At 55.6% G+C, this 18,087-nt stretch overlaps 1 protein-coding gene across 1 annotated transcript in view; it reads left to right on the top strand.

Annotated features, from left to right (window-relative positions):
• Window positions 1–592: 592 nt before the first annotated feature.
• Window positions 593–18,087, top strand: part of BAHD1 (bromo adjacent homology domain containing 1) — a 31,901-nt gene continuing 14,406 nt past the window's right edge. Inside the window, exon 1 of the mRNA XM_065838935.2 lies at window positions 593–913. The gene's annotated coding sequence lies outside the window, so the exon portion shown is untranslated. The remainder of the gene's footprint in view (window positions 914–18,087) is intronic.

The following is an 18,087-nucleotide window of genomic DNA, read 5'->3' as shown; positions in this document are numbered from 1 at the left end:
GGCCGGACCCCCGCGGCTCCCAACTTTGCCGGAGTTGGGATGCGAAGCCCCGGCTGAGGGGCGGGGGGTCACCCCCGGCCTGGCCGGTTCGGGGCCGAGGGGCCCGGCCGCGCAGGCCGCGGGGGAGGCGCTGCGGGATGAAGGGGCGCGGGGAGCGGGCTCCGGGACCCGCCGGTGGCCGCCGCTCCCCGGCCGGGCGGTGCTGACAGGAGAGCGCGGGCCGCGCCTCCCCCGGCCTGTGAGGGACCCTCCGGGCTTGGGGGTGCCCTGGTGCCCCCAGCTCGGCTGTGCGGCCCCCAGGGGTGTGGGGGCGGCCCCCCGGTCCCACGGAGCGCTGTCCCGGTGGCTCCCGGCCGCGGGGGGCCGGGCCCGGGCGGGCCGGGGCCGTGAGGGGCTCCCGGGGGGGCCGGGCCGGGGGCGCGGGGGGCACCGGGGCGGAGGGGGGAGGGGGCGAGGGGCGGGGGCGGGCGCGGTGATTGGCCGGTGGCGGCGGGCAGGAGCGCCCGCGATTGGCCGGCGCGGCGGAGCGAGCGGCGGAGCGGCGGCCGGCGATTGGCTGCGGACGAGGAAGTAGGAAGGAGGACGGAGGGGCTCGCGGCTTGCGGGGAGTTCGCGGCGGCGGCGAGCGGCGGTGCCTCCCGCTCCTCCCCGCGGCCCCGGCACCCGCCCCGCCCGCTCCAGGCCTCTGCGCACCGCCCGCACGGGCCGCGCCGGATCGCGACGCCCTGCGGCGAGGGCGGGCGGCAGCGGCGGGGGCACCTCATCCCCATCCCGCAGCCGGGCGGCTGCCGAGGAGGCGGCGCTGACGCAGCAGCGTGGAGCCCGGGACTCGGGTGCCCCGGGAGGACTCCCGTCGCTGGATCTCGCCCCGGCCGGGGCCTGCGGCCGCCCCGCGGCGCGGGAGCGCGCCCCGGTGAGTCCCCACGCGGCCGTGTCGAGCGCCCGGAGGAGCTGGCGGCGCCGCCTCGTCCCCTCCGCCCCCGGTGACTCCGGCGGGCCGGGAGCAGGTGCCGCCGCCCCGGGGCGGGGGAGCGCGCGGGTCACCGGGAACTTTCCGCGCCGCCGGGGGCGGGCGGCTGCGGCGGCAGGAGCCCCGGGAGGGCATCGCGGGCGGCCGAGCTCGGCGCCCCGGGGGAAGCGGCCTCGGCGGCAGGTGGGCCGGGCCGGGCCCCTCAGGTGCGGGCGGCCGCTGGGCGCGCGGCGGCCGTTAACTTGCCGAGTCCCGGCGGGGCGAGCCCGAGCCCCAACCCACCGGCACCCCCAGCCCCGGCCCTGCGGGTCCGCCTCCGGGGACAGCCCGGCCGGCCCCGGCGGCTCCGCAGGACAAAGGCGGCGGGGCTGGCTGACAGGGGCGGGGGGCCCGGGGGCCCGGGCCTCCGGGCCGGGGAGCTCGCGGGAGCCGGTGCGGGCTCGTCGCTCAGGGCTTGCCCTGCGGGAGGGTGAGGGCTCGCCCGGACATCGCCGGGTGTGAGGCCATTCCCGGGGCAAACCGGGCAGAGCGTGGGTTGGCGGGGCCGCTCGCCCCGGTCCCGCCGTGCCGGCCCCTCCCGGGGCACAGAGGGGGTTTTGGGGCGGCAGCCGAGAGCCCAGCCGGCTCTGCCCAGCCAGAAGTTTGCTCAGGGCGGTGGGTTGGGGTTTGGGGAGCCCCTCACGCCTGAGTGTGGGAATAAACCCCTCGCCTGGACGGCCGTTAATTAACGCAGCAAGTTGGTTGACTTTTCTCCGGTTGGCGGTGCGGGGTCGGCGGTGCCGCTGCCTGGGAGCGGCGGGTCCGTGTGAGCGCAGGTGCCATCAGCCTCTTTGCGGGGATGGCGGCGGAGTTCTAATTTCTGTGATGGTTCAACCCCCCCCGTGTCTCCCGTGGCCCTGGACATCTCTGCTTTCCTGCCGGCAGCGCCGGTGGCTCAGAGCTTGTTTCCTCTTCTCCTTTTGTGTAGCGGTGGCTCCTAATGGAGGCAGCTTCGCTGGCTCCCTCTTTTCCAGCTGCTTCTACAAGGCGCAGGAGCCAGCACATGTGACTGGGCAGATCTCGGCAGGCTGGCAAGTGCTCTCCGGGCTAGTGCTTGACAGACAGACAGACAGCTGCCGACACGGGGATGCTCGCACCCCAGCACGGGGACTCGCGGGCACTCCCTCTCTTTCAAAAGAGCAACAGCGAAAACTTGAAAAATACGAGCGTTTGGGATGTATTCTGTTTGCCTTGTCTTCCCCCCCCTCCCCTTTATCCACGAGTGCTTATCTGAAAGAGGTTCTGGTTTTGTTTTGTTTTAAAGAATACAGCTGCCCCTCGTGCTCGCTTTCCATCTGAAGTCATCATTGTCAGGAGCAGGCGGACCTCAAAGCGAAAGGCTTTTCTGGGCTTTTGCTAGCCTGGTTAATTGATCTGTCCATCAGTGTGCCACAATTAGCCCTCGCTCCAGCCTGGCGGGCTCTGTGTGATCTCTGGGGCTGCGGTTGCAGGGCTGCGTTCTGGGGTCTCGGGCTTTTATTTTAACGTTTCCAGTCCTTACGGTTGTGACATGAACTGTATGATAGACCGATGCTTTTGAAATCTTAATGTGATTTAAATACCAGCAAGCTGCTGATGGCTTTAACAGAAATATCCTGCTAACATATTCATCCCGAGCCATCCTTCACGTGTGTCATGTCCTGGCTACCTGAATCCTTCTCGAGATTCAGCTGCAACTATCTAAATATTTGCTTGCGATAGGCAACTGTGTGTTAGTCTGATTTAACAGGGCATTTTGGATTAAAACATTGATTTCTGTTTGTTTTCCTGATGAATTCAGTGCAGCATTTTAAGTGGAGCAGCAGCACAGGCTTTCCAACCGCTGTTCTTGAGCAGAGCAGAATTGCTCCCCCGGTGAAGTGTAGCGTTGCTTAGAGGTGTAAAATCAGCTGGAAAACCCCAGACCTATGGGTGGAATTAATTCCCGTAACTTTGTAAGAGTGGATCCTTTCTGGGCGCTCTCTTTGCCTGTTGATGGTGACAATTCCACGGAACAATCTAACGCTGCTGAGAAATGTAGCGTTAGGGGAAAAACAGTCCCAGCCTTGGTCCTGTGGCAGAATTGGTGTTTCAGAACCTGCCGAGGTTTTCTCGTGCGGCTGTATCAATCAGTCTGGTGTTGGTACGCTGTCCTTTTTGCCAGTCATCTGCGTCACCTTTCTGTCTCTGATCTGACAGCCTTATAATTTATTTGTTGTTTTAACCCCTCCGAGCAGAGTAGGTGAGCTGAGTGTGTTTGCTCTGGTGGTGTTAATTCCTGCTGAGTGTCTCAGGGGCTGTGCAGGGGACACGTGTGCTGCTGCAGTCTGGGGATATCTGATTTAGATAGCGCTTGGTGATTATTTTGGGGAAATACACCCTTCAGCAAATGCTTTTCTAATAGTCCTGCAGCACTGAAAATAAGCCCTTAGCAGCAAATCTATCCAAAGTAAACAACTGAAAAATAATTAGAAATCGTAGGCAAAGGCGTGCTCACTGTTTGGCATTAAGTTCTGATCATGAGAGAATGAATGAACGATTGTATCTGGTGCTGCAAAAATAGGAAGGTGTGCTCGGATGTGCAGATATTGCGTCCAAAAGGAGCTGCGCGGGGCTTTTTTTGCCCCATCGGATACCGGGTTAACCATGGCAATACATCCCGTGGCAGTAACGACAGAACAGCTCCCGCGTTGTGCCCAACCAGCCGAACTAATTAAGTCACAACTATCATATTGTTAATAATATATGAAACAGCAGTTCAGATAACCAGGAAACACAAAAGCCAAAAAATAAACACTCCGAAGAAGTCATAAAGCTAAGAATAGCTTTGAGCACAAGCTGCGGGGAGTCCCGGGGGCTTTTCCTCCCCGTCCGGGGGGGTTTCTGCCCTCGCAGGCTGTGGGTGAGCTGCTAGTAACTGGTTTTCTGTGCGGCGCACGTTTGTGTCCCCTCAGATATTTCCTCTGAGCTGGGGATGTTTGGAGCTTCAGGATGCAAACTGCACTTAAGGGAAAAAAGGGGAGATGGGTTTGGGGCAGGGGGCTCCAGAAATGCTCATAGCTGTCCGCAGTTGCCTTTCTGGCTTGGACCAAAGGTGTGCTTTTAATGGCAAAGAAATACACAAATTCATAGCCAGATTGCTGCCTGAGCGAATGAGTTCTCTGTAACAAGGCCGCTGTGATTTAACCCTCCAAGCTTGCGCTCTTGCAACCCCTTTAAGTGGGGAAAATGCACTTCAATGTAAAGCTACTGGTTTCATTTCTTAAGACAGAAAGGAATGTGATTGTATGGGACAATGCAATGGGCCTTTATCCAGTTACTGTCCAGACTTGGTGTTCTAGCGTGAAGCTTTATTATTATTAAAAAAAAAAAGGTAAAATAAAGTAGAGCCACAGGAATACTTGATGTTATAGAATAAAACAATCATCTCCCATTGGCGGAACAGGACTGTGGCAATCTTTACCTTCACCTCGCAATCAGGAACTGATGTTATCATTAAAAAGTTAAACCAAAGGATGTCATCAGGAAGAATACATGTAAATCTGCTTTTAAACTAATTCATTTTGCACCTGTTCTCTGTCCCCATCAATATTTATGGCATTGGAATTGAATGAATCTGTTCCATGTTATTTCTTCTCCTCCGGTGTGGGTGAAAACCCATATGGAATAGGAGAGGGTATGGAGAGCTGCTGGGATGTAAAAAGTGTTGTCAGCGGAGTCAAGTGAGCACCTGAACTTGTCTCTTAGTTCTCTGAACGACCAGCACCGCAGCGAGAACATTTAGTGACATTGTAGTGGAAGCCCCTCAAGCAGGGACAGCAGTTCAGCGCGTACCTGAAAATGAGGATAACCCCGTGTGTTCAGGGCCCCGCGTCCGCACATTTCACACGTGGCACAGCCGGGAGCGCTGGTTTTGTCACCTTTTGGAAAGATCCCACGTGGGTTCTAGGTGCACGTTCACTAGGATGCTGGGTCCACTCCTTGCCCAGGGCTGCCCTCAGTCCGTCCTGTCCTGCGTCTCCCTGGGCCGTTCACATGCTCTGCAGAGGTGTTGGCTGTCACCGAGTCTGTGACACGGGCTGAGTGTCCCCTGGCGCTGGGGAGTGGTGTGGGGCAGAAAGGAGGGGTTTCCTGGGTGTGGGGGCTTTGAGCGCGGCGGCTGTGCGCCGTGGGGCGGCTGTGCGCCGTGGGGCGGCTGTGCGCCGTGGCTGGATGGAGCGCGTTCGGCGCTGGAGAGCCCGGGATGTCAGTGAAATGTGGCGCATTCAGGAATAAGACGATGTTCCGGTTCTGTATTCCTGGTGCCCCAGTTCTCTTGAACAAAGGTGTGACTAAACAAGAAAATTACGTTGGTTTTTCTCCCCACATCACAGGAGCGCTTGCTGGCACCCATTGTTCTTCAAGCAGTTTTCTGAAGGGCTTTCTCGTGCTCAGCTTTGAAACCATTCAGCTTATACAGCTCGCTTGATTTTTATTTTTTTTTATTTTGTTAATAAAAGATCTTGGCTTCTAGTAACTGCATGTGTATCAATATTTCAAATTATTTACGATGCTCTTAGGAATAGAAAGGAGGCGTTTTCCTAGCATTGATCTGAATAAAACTGCCTCGCCGGCACCTTATTTTTGTGTCTGAATGATCATCCTTTCAATAAAATTGCGGTGCTAGAGAAGCATCGAGATCTGTGGGCATCGCCGAACTGTGCCGCTTCATCCGTGCGCCAGGCATGGCCTTCTATTGTTCCTGGCCGTGGCCTGTGGGAAGCTGTGGGAGCAGCGTTAGCCGTGCAGCAGCATCCTCTGCCGCCCGCCCTCATTGTCTCGGCGCCGGCAGAATACCTGGAACGGGCTGCGATCGGCAGCCAGGGAACAGAAACGTGGAGTTGGAGGCGCGTGAGGAAAAAGGCTGATTGAGCTGAGTTTTGCGGGCTGGGAGGGGAGAAGGGGCTGCGGGCAGGCGCTGCCTGACCGGGCAGCACCTCTCGCCCAGTCCTGCAATTAAAGTCTCCTAACGAGACCCTGAAATGCAGGGGGGTCGGCTCCGCAAGAGCTCAGCGCTGTCGGCTGTGTTGGGCAGTTGGCAGATTGAGCGCGTTCTGGCTGGTTTAGGCTTGGGAATAGCGTGAAAAGGGTTGGGGGGGGAGAGGGGTATTGAGGCATCTCCCTCTGCGGGGGGAACGCGGGCAGTGAGGAATAAACTAAATAATCACATATTGATAAGCGTGGAAGTTTCGGAAGGAGGAGGAGAGCGCAGGCTTGTGGAGGAAACTAGTGGGCAGCAGGATTTTTTGGGGTTTAAAAATGAGCAACGAAAGGGATGCAAGAGGCATGTTTAGTTGTGTCTCTTTGTTTGCCTGGCTCGGTGCAGATGGGTTCAGGGCTGGAGGTGGCGGGGCGCGGGGCGCAGCCGATCTCTCCAGGTGCGCAGGGCAGCGCAGGAAAAGGATTTGGCAGCTCTAATCACACGGACACGCAGAAGAGGAGATTTTTTTCCTTAAAATGCTGGCTACAGGCCAGGTGACAGGGTGGGTATGGGAATCTGACGGCTTGGACAGGTCAGTCCCAAACTGGGAATTCCTTGGGTTTCACCAAATTGCATGAGCAGTGGGAGAGAACCGGGTTTTGGGGGATTTGTGCCCTAAACCATCACTTGGTGACCCCAACTCTCTCGCTCAGCCCCAATTAGCTGGAGGTGGCAGCTGCCGTTACCGAGCACGTGCGGAGCGTGTGACGGGTGCTGTGCCCTCCCCACGGCCCCGTCCCAGCTCTCCCCTTCGCACGTTCTGCAGTTGGATTTCACAAAAGATCCCTGGAAATGCGGTTGTTTGGGATTCCTACTGTCCTTGCTTGCATTGTGGTTGCAAAGAGCTGAATCCTTTCAAATCCTGTTAGAGAGCACGGACAGTGTGATAGGGAAAGCAAAAAAAAAAAGCCATTTTCATTTCTTGCCATTTCCATTTCTTTCCATATAGTAGAAGCAGCGTGAGGCAATAATTCCCACTTCAGAATAAATTACCAGCTTTGCTGAAATTGCAGTCCTGGGGCCTCTGGGGCTCTAATGGTGTGATATGTGATAAAACCCCGTCCCTTTGGTGCTGTGGGTCAGCATCGCTCGTGAGGAATAACTTCACCCCCGCACCCGAGTGTTGGATGCAGGCAGCGTAACTGCGGAGCGGACGGTGCGTGGCTGCCTGCGAGAGGCTCTCGCCTACACTCCGCGTCCCTGCGGTTGGCATCAGTTGTCCTGCCTGAAGCCACTAACGAGCTTAAGGACCCGTCTGTTTTCTCTGTGCCTAACAAAAATTAAACCCTTCCCTCCAAACAAAAATGCCGTCGCGTGCTCAGCCCGCCGCTTTCACCCAGGCACAATGGGCGATCGCTGACCTTGCTGGAGATGCCACCCCGAAGCTCATTACTGGATAATTGGGTGATCCTTAACCTTTCCATGAAGTTTGGGGGCTTGGGGAGCTCGGGGAAGTGATTTTTGTAGTGATAACATGACTTAACCCAAGACCTGGCCTGGAATTCCAGGCGCTGGGCTGTTCCAAACTCCATCTGTCCACTAAGTGAACGTCAATCCCACTCCAGCTTGTGTATGTTTCCACGGAAACCGTCAGCGGCGATGGTGAGAAATGGACCACGGAGGGGCCGGAAACCAGCACAACAGTGGCAGTTTTACTTTTCGGTGCTTAAATGTCATTAAAACCTAGTTAGCTGCGATAGCCCTGCGTAGGGCAGTGGTTGGAGCACCGTCCGCTCAGCCGTTCTCTTGAAGGAGGCTGTGTTGTGTGGCAATGAAAATGTCCATTTAAAAATTAAAGGGAAAAGTGGCTTCAGGCGCTGCCCCTGAGGTCTCATTCCAGCTCTCGGAGCTTTACGCTTTCCCATATAGATTATGGGTTTGTGTAGTGTGCTCCTCTCTTTCTTCCCTTTGTAGCAGGCTGGAAAGCTCGTGCAGGCGCATGTGAACCTGTGCGGCTCCTCGGCTGGACAAAGCGAGCCGGGCAGGCGTTTATCTGAGAGTCAGACCCCCTCCGAAATACCAAGTGTTTAGGTAAATTAGAAATCAGCATCCTGGTCATGTGAAAAGAGCAACAAACCCTCTTGGTGCTACCAAAAAGGAGCGAGTTGGGTTTGGTTTGGTTTGGTTTATTTTTTCCCCCTCCATTTAAATTATATTTTCTTTAATTGAGAGTTTAAATTCTGCACAAGCCGGAGTTGTAAGTCTGCCTTGCTTTCTGAAGAGAAGTGTATTTCTGCCTGTTAATACAGTCATTAAAGAAAATGTTTGTCTTGGTTATTGAAATGAGTAGTGAGGCTCTCGCTTTGGAGCTCTAAACCAGGATATTATCTGTTATTTTAGTTTAAAGAATGTTGCTAGCACACTTGGGCTTAAAATGTTTTACTGTGACAAATAGCTGAAGCTGAAATCTGGCGTCTGGGGATGTCCCGCGTGGGTATATTGTATCCGTGTGCGTTGTGGCTGCAGTGTGAGGCAGCAACTCCTCAGCTCCCAGCTCTTTGCAGCTGTTGTCCACCATCACATCCTCTTTGGCTCCGCTCTCTGGGGACCGGGATTGCCAGCGGCAGGCCCGGCTGTGGGAAGGTGGGCGCTGGGCATGGTCCCTGGGGCTGCACGGCAGCCGCTTGCTGTGGCCGCAGCGGGACCTTGGCGGCATGTCCCCCCTTATCAGCTGTTTACCCTCGGCGCTGTGGGAAAGCCCAGCTCCATGCAGCTTCCTCGGCTCCTCCAGCAGCTCCTGGAAACTTTGCACCGGTTCTTGTGTGGTTTGCCCGGTAGCTGCGAGCGTCTCCCGCTGCCGCTGTGGTTCCGCTTCAGCCGGCAGCTCCTGCAGCTGCAGGCGTCCCCATGCCCTCGCCCCCGCGCTCCCCCTGCCCGCGGGCACGTTTGCCATGGGCCAGCTTCGCGTTTGGTCTGCTTGTACCCCAGCCCATTGAACCCTTGAGCTCTGAACTGCATCTCTACCCTAGTGCTCTTGTGCCGGTCACTTGGGTGCACGAGGGTGTTTTTCTCTTCCCCATCCCTCTGCCCTGTGTGTTGAACATCTCAGTGTTAAATCAACACTCTCAAATCCTGTAGCTGGAAATCAAGGGTTAATACTGATTATTTTTGTTTCTCCGCTCGTTGGTGCTACGAGTCCCTCAAAAGTTCCCTCTCCTTATCACAACTGTGTTCTCCTTGGAGCTGGGGGAAGCACAGGGTGCCCTCCAAGTAGCAGAGCACTCACTTGTGAAGAGCAGCTTGTGGAGCACTGTTAGGACTCTTGTCCCCAGCACTCAACACACTTCAATGTTTAGAAGCCACAGCCTGACTTCGAGGGACCTTCCTGAAAATTCAGTTGGAGGCACCCGTGATATTTCCATAAAACTAGGCTGAACTGTTTAAAAGCTTTGTGGTTCCCAAGAAGAAGCTGTAATTACTCTGCTTTGCCAGAGATCTGGTGGTTTATCCTCTGCAGTTCACGCTGGCTTCACGGTGACCTGCACTGATGGACGTGAAGTCTTCCAGGTCTGGATGTCGCTGGGTTCCCCTTGAGATGAGGCAATGCCTCTGCCTGCAGAGCACATGTCTTGTAGCCACAAATTTACGTGTGAAATGTCCAGGTATGAATGAAGTTAGAGTAGCTGTAGGTGAGATATGCAGGGAAGCTGTATGGTGAAGCTGTCTTGGTCTCCAAGCAGATTGTAGCTGCTGATGCTCAGGGGCTGATGCGCCCCGTGAGGTGCCTGTGCTGTCCCCGAGCTGGCCCGCCTCTGGTGGCCTCTTGCGACGCGTGGCACGAGGTCTGGCAGCGTATATAGAGTTACTGCACACTTGTGGGGTTCAGCGGCTCTGGTTTTAGTGCTGCTAGGCTGAAACGACCATGCTGTGGGACCTGGGGAGAGATGCAATACTGAACCTGCACGCGCTTAAAAATCAGTGGGGAAAATCCCCATCAGGCTTTAAAGCGCCTTTGCTGGCTGCGTGGCCCTGTTTGTGTACCTGTACGGAAAACAGAGAAGGAGCCGGGGCGGTGGGGCAGGGGATGACCTGTACCAAAGCCTTGCTGCCAGGCGCTCTTCTAACCTCGGCTTCTTCGGGCAATCTCACGCTTTTTCTTGCCCGGCAGAAGGAAAGATGTAGGAAGAGAGTTCTGAGTTTCCCTAAGTGTGTTTTAAGGGCTTTCCTTCCCCTCTCATTCCCCAGAGAATACCACGTCAGCATCGTACACATTACGAACTGTTCTCTCCACCCTGTTTTTAATGCCCTGGCGTAAGCCTGTACGCCCTCTCCCCGCTGGTCGCCTCCAAGCCCTTCCCTGCTCCCGTGCTGGTCCATGTTACTCAGAGCACAGCAGAATGTGGCCAGCTGGACCCCGCTCCTGTGGGCTCGGTGCGTGCTGCGCGTGGTGTGTCCGACACACGGCGTTCCTGGGCATCACCCCAGCATGATGCGGGTTTATTTCTATTTCACGGCAGTGGGATGTTGACTCAGTCTGATTTGTGCTGCTCAATAAACCTCGGTGGCTTTCTGCAGTGTCGCCTTGCTGGCTGGTGATTCCTGTCTATGCGGTGTATAAATTGCGTATTTCTTCCCTGTTGATGGACTCTTCTTTTTTTAATGCTTCTCTGGTCCACGTAGATCATACATGAACCCGTAGCTTGTCTTCTGACTCGCTCGCTGTCTCTCCAGCTACCACCTGCAGAGCCTGTGCCTTAGTGATAAAATACCGTGTGACTTGCTAATAAAACATTGACTGGTGTCAGGCGTGCCTGGGGGTCCTGCCGTGTGCCGTGGAGTGTTCCAGCGCGGAACCGTTCGGTTTGGGAAAGGCCGTGTCGGTCTGCTGGCGGTGCTTTTCCTCGGGCCGTGTATCCCTCGCTGGCTCCCAGGAGCAGCCTGAGAATCCCTGAGGAGCGAAAGCCGGCTCACCTTCCTGCAAACCTCTTACCATGGCATGGCTTTGAGAGCTAACTCTGTTTAATCGCTCCCGTTCGGAATGGCCAAGCAGTGTCACGCATGTGTAGGTAGATAAATGCCAGTTAATGAGTGGATATAAAACAAATCACTCCCAGCACAGACCTGCAAATGCTGTCCAGTCTGTTTAAAGGTGATATCTGTTGCCATGACTGATCAAACCTGGGGTGCAAGCAAATGTGTGTATTTAAATACACCTCTACCGATATGGGTAAAGGATGAAGGAGCTGGGCCGGCTTCTAATGGGAGTTAAATGGGCTCTGTGGAAGCAGTGTTGCAGTGACTGGGCTTCTAGTTGTTGAAAGTGGCTGAATTGCCTATGTCTGGCTGGTGGTTTCTGATATGTTACCACCACTTTGCAGTTCTGGTGTGCAGACATAAACCAAGGTCCCGCTGTCTCGCTGGGGAGTTTGCTCTCAGCAGATTTCTGAAGCCAGCGTCGTGCCGGCTGCTGGAAAGGCTCTTGTGGCCCTGCCTGCGAGCTCGGGCAGCGCGGCCGCCGCGTCCCCTGCCTTCCTGGGCTCAGGTAACCACGGTGCAGTGTGGGCAGGGCCCGGGGTCCCTGTGCCTGTGGCAGCCGTGGGTTTGCTGTGGGGGACGGGCCACGCGCGGGGTTTGAGTTCCCCCAACCCGCACCTCTGATCGTTCTGGAAGGAGCCGGAGCTGGGCGCTTGAAACCTTGAAGTGCTAATTGCTTAGTAATGAAAAGTCTAATTGCCAAGCAATTAACTTCAAGCACTTAGTGGCTGGTGGAGGTTCAGGCTGGTCTGATGAAGATATTAATAACGGCAGGTTCCAGCCTAAAATCTCATCTGCTCCCTCTGCGAGCATTGGTGCCATGGGACCCCGCACCTTGACTCCCCGAGTCCATAACTCTTCCACCTTACCAGAGCCTGTGTTCCCGTGTGCTAATTCCCTTAATGGACGACCTATTAATGATCTGCTCGTTAAAAAAACAAAGCAACAAAAAAAAGCCTTGTCTGAACTCAGTGGTACAGGTGTGTGTGTTAACACCACCTTAGGAATTAAGAAACTTATTCTCCTTTGAGAAGTCAGGAGGTGTTGCAGCACCGTTCAGTTGGGCTAAATTTTTCTCAACTGACCTAATACATTAGACCAGTTGAGTTGTGAAATTTTAAGAGGAACTTTTGCACTTAGCTCGTACTCATTTGTAAGTCCTGTGCTCTCGCATTAAGAAGAGGGAGGAAAGGTTTTAGGGTGAGCTCAGTTGTGCTTGGCAGTGTGAGCTGGGCCGTAGCTGCGCTGCGGGAAGCTGTGCTGCGGGAAGCTGTGCTGCGGGAAGCTGTGCTGCGGGAAGCTGCGCTGCGGGAAGCTGCGCTACGGCAAGCTGTGCTGCGGGAAGCTGCGCTGCGGGAAGCTGTGCTGCGGGAAGCTGTGCTGCGGGAAGCTGCGCCGCGGGAAGCTGCGCCGCGGGAAGCTGCGCCGCGGGAAGCTGCGCTGCGGGAAGCTGTGCTGCGGGAAGCTGTGCGGACGAGCACCTGGGTGCTGCTGACACTGCCTTCTGTGAAGGAAAACGTACCTTGTCTGTTCAGCTGGGTTGGCTTCTCCACCTGATAGTTTTTAGGTAGTGGATGCGCTATAACTTTACTCTTCCCTGCATGAAACTCTAGGGTTCTGTACCTGCAGAAGCTCTGCCCAAGTTAATGAGAATATACTGAACTTTTATTCCCTAAAGTCAAGTGCGGCCAAGTCAGCTTCAGGTTTAAACTCTGCTTGGTGTTCAGTGCAGCACGGTGGTTTCTAAGACGTCGGGGGAAGGAGAGTGTTGGGTTACAGGGATTCTAGTGGGAATACGAGAGTTTTGTGAAGTCTTTCACTTGAATTCTGGGGGGACTGAAGCTCTGGAGTGGAAAGCTGCTCAGCACAGGTTGTCACCTGTCACCTGTGTCCTCGGCCGGGGGAGCGAACGGAGGGTGCTGGTGTTTCCCGTGGTGGTAGGAAAGTGAGGATAAGGAAGTGTAAAGTCTGTGTTCTTTGGAAGCGTGTGTTGCACTTTGAATGCAAAGAGGGATCCAAATGGAGACAGAGGAAAGCTGAAATCCCAGGAAGCTGTTCTGCTGCATGGACAACTGGTACAGACCAAGCTGAAGTGATGTGATGCTTCTTTTGAAACTGCATAGAAATAATAGGTATTTCCAAATGAAAGATGATACCGTCTTAAATGCTTAATCTAGAAATGAAAATGCATTCAGATTGCAGTTTTAGTCTGAAGAAGTAGTTCTGGTCAATGTATTTCAGCTGGGGATGAGTCAGAACATAGGAATCCTCAAAAATATTGCATGAACTTGTTATTTAACATAGCCTGTTTGCCTGCCTGGGTTTAAGGCTTCTGTAAATTCGAGTGGAGATTATAAACGTGCGCGTCTTACATTTTAAAACGCAGTTTCTCTTCTGCGGTCCTGTGGGCCGTGGTCAACGGTGGTCGGGGCCTGGAGCCGCACCGCAGGGGCTTCGGGCGCTGAAACGGGCACCGCGTTGTCACCGTTCTGAGGGATGCTCCGAGCAAAATAACATGATTATTTAAAGGAAGAACAAAATGTTCTCAAAATTGCATTTCGGGTCAGATTTTAGGACGATTAATTAAATGTTCCATTGAAGGAATGCCTTGCCCTTCCTGAATTTCCTGCGTTGCTTTTTTTTCTCCCCTAAAGCAAGTTCGGAGCTTGCCGAGCAGTAACGTGTTGTCTTTGGATGTCAAGTTTGCAGCTGAAAGGGCAGCGGTGGTGAATGGGCGGCTTTGTGGAGGGCACGGGGCCGTGGGGCGGGCTGAGCGGCCGCAGGGAGCACCTGCCCCGCATCCCACAGCTGCGCCGCTCCTGCCCCGCATCCCACGGCTGCGCCGCTCCTGCCCCGCATCCCACGGCTGTCCCACGGCTGCGCCGCTCCTGCCCCGCATCCCACGGCTGTCCCACGGCTGCGCCGCTCCTGCCCCGCATCCCACGGCTGCGCCGCTCCTGCCCCGCATCCCACGGCTGTCCCACGGCTGCGCCGCTCCTGCCCCGCATCCCACGGCTGCGCCGCTCCTGCCCCGCATCCCACGGCTGTCCCACGGCTGCGCCGCTCCTGCCCCGCATCCCACGGCTGCGCCACTCCTGCCCCGCATCCCACGGCTGTCCCACGGCTGCGCCGCTCCTGCCCCGCATCCCACGGCTGCGCCGCTCCTGCTCCGCTGCTGCGCCGCTCCTGCTCCGCTTCTGCGCCGCTCCTGCACCGCTCCTGCGCCGCTCCTGCCCCGCATCCCACGGCTGCTCCGCTCCTGCGCCACTCCTGCTCCGCTCCTGCCCCGCGTCCCACGGCTGCTCCGCTCCTGCTCCGCTCCGGCGCCGCTCCTGCCCCGTATCCCACGGCTGCTCCACTCCTGCGCCGCTCCTGCCCCACATCCCATGGCTGCTCCGCTGCTGCTCCGCTCCTGCCCCGCATCTCGCTCCTGCCCCGCGTCCCACGGCTGCGCCGCTACTGCTCCACTGCTGCTCCACTCCTGCTCCGCTCCTGCTCTGCTGCTGCTCCGCTCCTGCGCTGTTCCTGCCCTGCATCCTGCTCCCGCGCCGCTCCTGCTCCGCTCCTGCGCCGCTGCTGCACCGGTCACAGCGCGTCTTCAGTTATTGAAACCCAGCAGCTCGGAGGTTGTGGAACAGTGTGATTGTATCTTTAGTATCTACTGCAGAAAAATCTTGCGCCTTGTTCTGCAAGATAAAGTCTTGGAAATACTTTGTTGTTCCGTTTTGTCTGCGCCAGGAGTGGTGCCAGAGCTATCTGAGCACACTGACATATGATTGATATTTTACCAGACTCGGCCTTCTGCCTTGAAGGATTCAGTTTGCGTTTTGCATGTATGGAAAATCAGATGAGCAGGGCTTCTTTTTTAATTCTTTTTAAACCATGATTAACTTGATTGGCAAAGCTTGTGCTCCTCCTGAAAACACAACTGTCAAAGATGCCTTGAAATATTTCTGACTTGTTATTTCAAACTGCTTATAGGCATCTCACAGGGCATCATTAGTATAGCTGTCATGGAGGCAGCTTTTTGTGGAGCCTATTTAAAGTTCTCATAGGCAATTCTTTGTAAACATGCGCTATTTAATACCTCTGGTATTTCTGTGTAGTAGTAGCTGCTGCTGCTGTTCTCTGGGAGATTTGAGGGGAATTGCGCAGTCCGTGTGTGCTTTAACCTTCCCGTTCCGCAGGTGCTCCCGCACGCACCTCCCGTCCTCTCCAGCGCTCGCCCCTCGTCTCCGTAATCTGCCCGTCTTCGTTAAGAGGAAACCGTAATGACTGATTCCCTGGGCAGTGATACAGCGAAGGCCACGTGTCAGAGCGTCTCTTAAGCCTGAGAGCTTTGGTTTAAAGTTGTCAGCCTCGGCTCAACTTGGGTCTGATTTCCCCCCCACCTCCTCGTGCAGCAGATGCCGGGGTTTTCCTCTGCCGTACGTGGCTGCCGCAGCTTGGCGGGCTCCGCTTATCCACGGTTAGCGTATCAGTTTTTCAGATGGGTTTTGAGAGGCGAGAAGCCGACGGTGGGCTCAGCGCTGCGGGATCGGTGCTGTTTGCGCTGGCAGAGCAGCGGTTTGTGCTCGGGGAGGGGCTTGGCTTTCCGGCTCTGTGCTGCTTGGTGTCTTTAATGACACGGTTGCTTATTATTTTTCCCTAGAGCCCTTGAGCTGCTTGGTACACAAACGGTTCAGAGAACAACATCCGAGCCTAGCGGCTCCTGGCCGTGTGTTCCTGCTGCTCTCCCGTGGGCAGCGCGAGGGATGAGCGCGGGATCAGAGCGCGGCTCGGGAATCGCCGCGCGCTCCGGCACCCTTAACACGTCTGTTCACCCCGAGTTCCGTTCTCATCCTGCTGCATCCCCCTTGTTGAAAGGCAAAATAAACACGTCCCACCTTTGCCTTCAGAAGCTTTGCATTTACTTTAATGCAAATATGTAAGCAGACCGCGAGTACAAAGCTTGATCTGGTTTTGGTGGCTGCTCTTTGAGTTGCTGAGGTCACACATTTCTTCCCACATTTATCTTTTACTGTAGCATTTACTGAAAAACTGAACACAGTAATATGGATTTCAGTAGCAGTGATGGGGAAAGGAAGGCTGGCGCCCTTCCAAAAAGCGATGTGCTTTTTCCAGGTGTTGCATTTGTCCCCCAAACAGCTCCCCTTGTCATCTTTCCACTCTGCCCTAGACTCGTGCATCCCTCTCTCCCATGGATATCAAAAGTGCTGCTTTTCTCCACTAGACATGAGCTGGGTTAGGCAGTTTACTCCTAGCGGAAATAACTTATCCAGCGAGTGAAGTTAGTTGAACGGTTCTGGATCCGACCTCTTCTCTCGAAGCGTGTGCCGGCCTTTGGAGAGGTGTCAGAGCCTGAACCCAAACCTGCCTGTGGGCATCGCTGTGCAGCGCGGCTGCCGGAGCGGGGCTCGGGCACCACCGCTGGCCACGGCGGACACCAAACGCCTCCCCTGCCCATGTGCGCCTCCGCGCTTCCCACGTTGCTTCAGCGTGGGCACTGGGGCTGCTCCCTGGGGCTGTGGAGAGCGTGAGAGCAGCGGAGAACCGTAATTCTGGCTTCCCTGCAGAGCCTCCAGAGCACAGGCGGAGGGCGAGATCTGAACGCAGGTAGTGCAGGCGAGGCCCGGGGAGCCGGTGCCGGGGGCGAGCGGGTCCAGCCCGCGGCTGTGCGGGCGCTCAGCCCTGGGAGCCCAGCGCCGTTCCTGCTCCTCGCCATTGCCAGCACACAGGTGCAGCGCTCTTGTTTTTAAAGCATCAGATATAATTGCAGTTGTTGGAGCATGTTCTGCAACACTCCCAGCGATGCGGCTGGAGCGCAGGCTTTCGCAACGGAGCTCTAATTATGGTGTTGGGCCAGGGAGTGGGGCAGAGTCCCAGGCAGCTCCCAGAGAGCCTCTCGATCCCTTTTTGCAAACCTTTGGGAAGCTCTGGAGACATGGGCCACGTCCTCCGGTATGATATTCGCGTGGCTTTCGGGCGGTGCTGGCGAGTGGTTAGAGAGAGAAATGAGCCTTTTCTGCAGCCTAATGAGCTTGCTGTAAACAGTTTTCTGTGGAGCGTGTGGGTGATGGAGCTTTCCATGGGCCTCCGGAGAAAAATCGGGCTGGACCCGGGAAGACAAATAGCAGCCAGGAACAATTACCGTCTTTCTAAATGTTGAGATCGAAACGATGCTTCCGCTTCTGGGAGTCGCGCAGCATTTGGGTCGTTCAGGCCGGGGTGCCTGATGCTCCTGTGATTTATCCGGATTTCCGAGAGCTCCTGGGAGGTTTCCTTCCTGCAACACATTCCTTACATGAGAATTGTGCTCCTGTAAAAGTAGCAGGGAGGAGGGAGCCAATCCTCCAGACACTCACAGTTGCGGGGCTGTTGTCATAGTGTAAGCTGTGCCAGTTTAAATGGATATAACTTCTTCACGTAGACAAGGGCTGAAAGTCAACAAAACGACGCCTTGCACAGACAGGAAGATTCGTGTTGTCGTGACTCTCTGTATATTGCTGAAGTGGCACATGGATTAGGAGCTTTAAAAGCTTTACGTTTCTGTGCTTTGGGCATCACCTCCTCGGAATGAATGCAGCTCCGTAGCGAAGCTGTGGAAGGGAAACGGTGCTTGAATGGATAGTCCCAGACTAGTTCCTTCTGATTTCACTTGCGGTGGAGTGCGAGAGATGGAGAGACAGATGCTGCAGCTGCGTGATTACAGAAAATGCAGCTGTTAACACACTTGCTTATTTTCCTACTAATGAGCCATCAACTCTCCTCTGATTTTGCTGTTTGGGTAGTGGTTTTTTCCTAGCAGAAAATTGGACCAGTGCTGGTTTTTACTGTTTTTCTTTATTCTGATCTGATTTGGGTTCACCAGCTGTCAAGAGGGTTTTTCAGAACTAGTCAGGTCTGGGGAAGGAGGCAGCAATTCCAACAAGCTTTAAAGTGCTCGGGGGGCTCCGGACGCAGCTGGGTGGACCGAGCTGCTTCTTGGACTCGTTTCATTTCTGGTAGAGTTACACTTCAGTGTCTTCTCACTGTTAGTCCGGTTCCTCCGCTGCAGGTGGGACATGGGTTGTTCTGGCTCAAGTAGCTTTGCTTTCGGTTCTTC

The sequence above is a fragment of the Patagioenas fasciata genome, chromosome 5 (assembly GCF_037038585.1).
Source record: "Patagioenas fasciata isolate bPatFas1 chromosome 5, bPatFas1.hap1, whole genome shotgun sequence".
In the NCBI taxonomy this organism is placed as follows: Eukaryota; Metazoa; Chordata; class Aves; order Columbiformes; family Columbidae; genus Patagioenas; species Patagioenas fasciata.
This window is presented reverse-complemented; position numbering and strand designations above follow the sequence as displayed.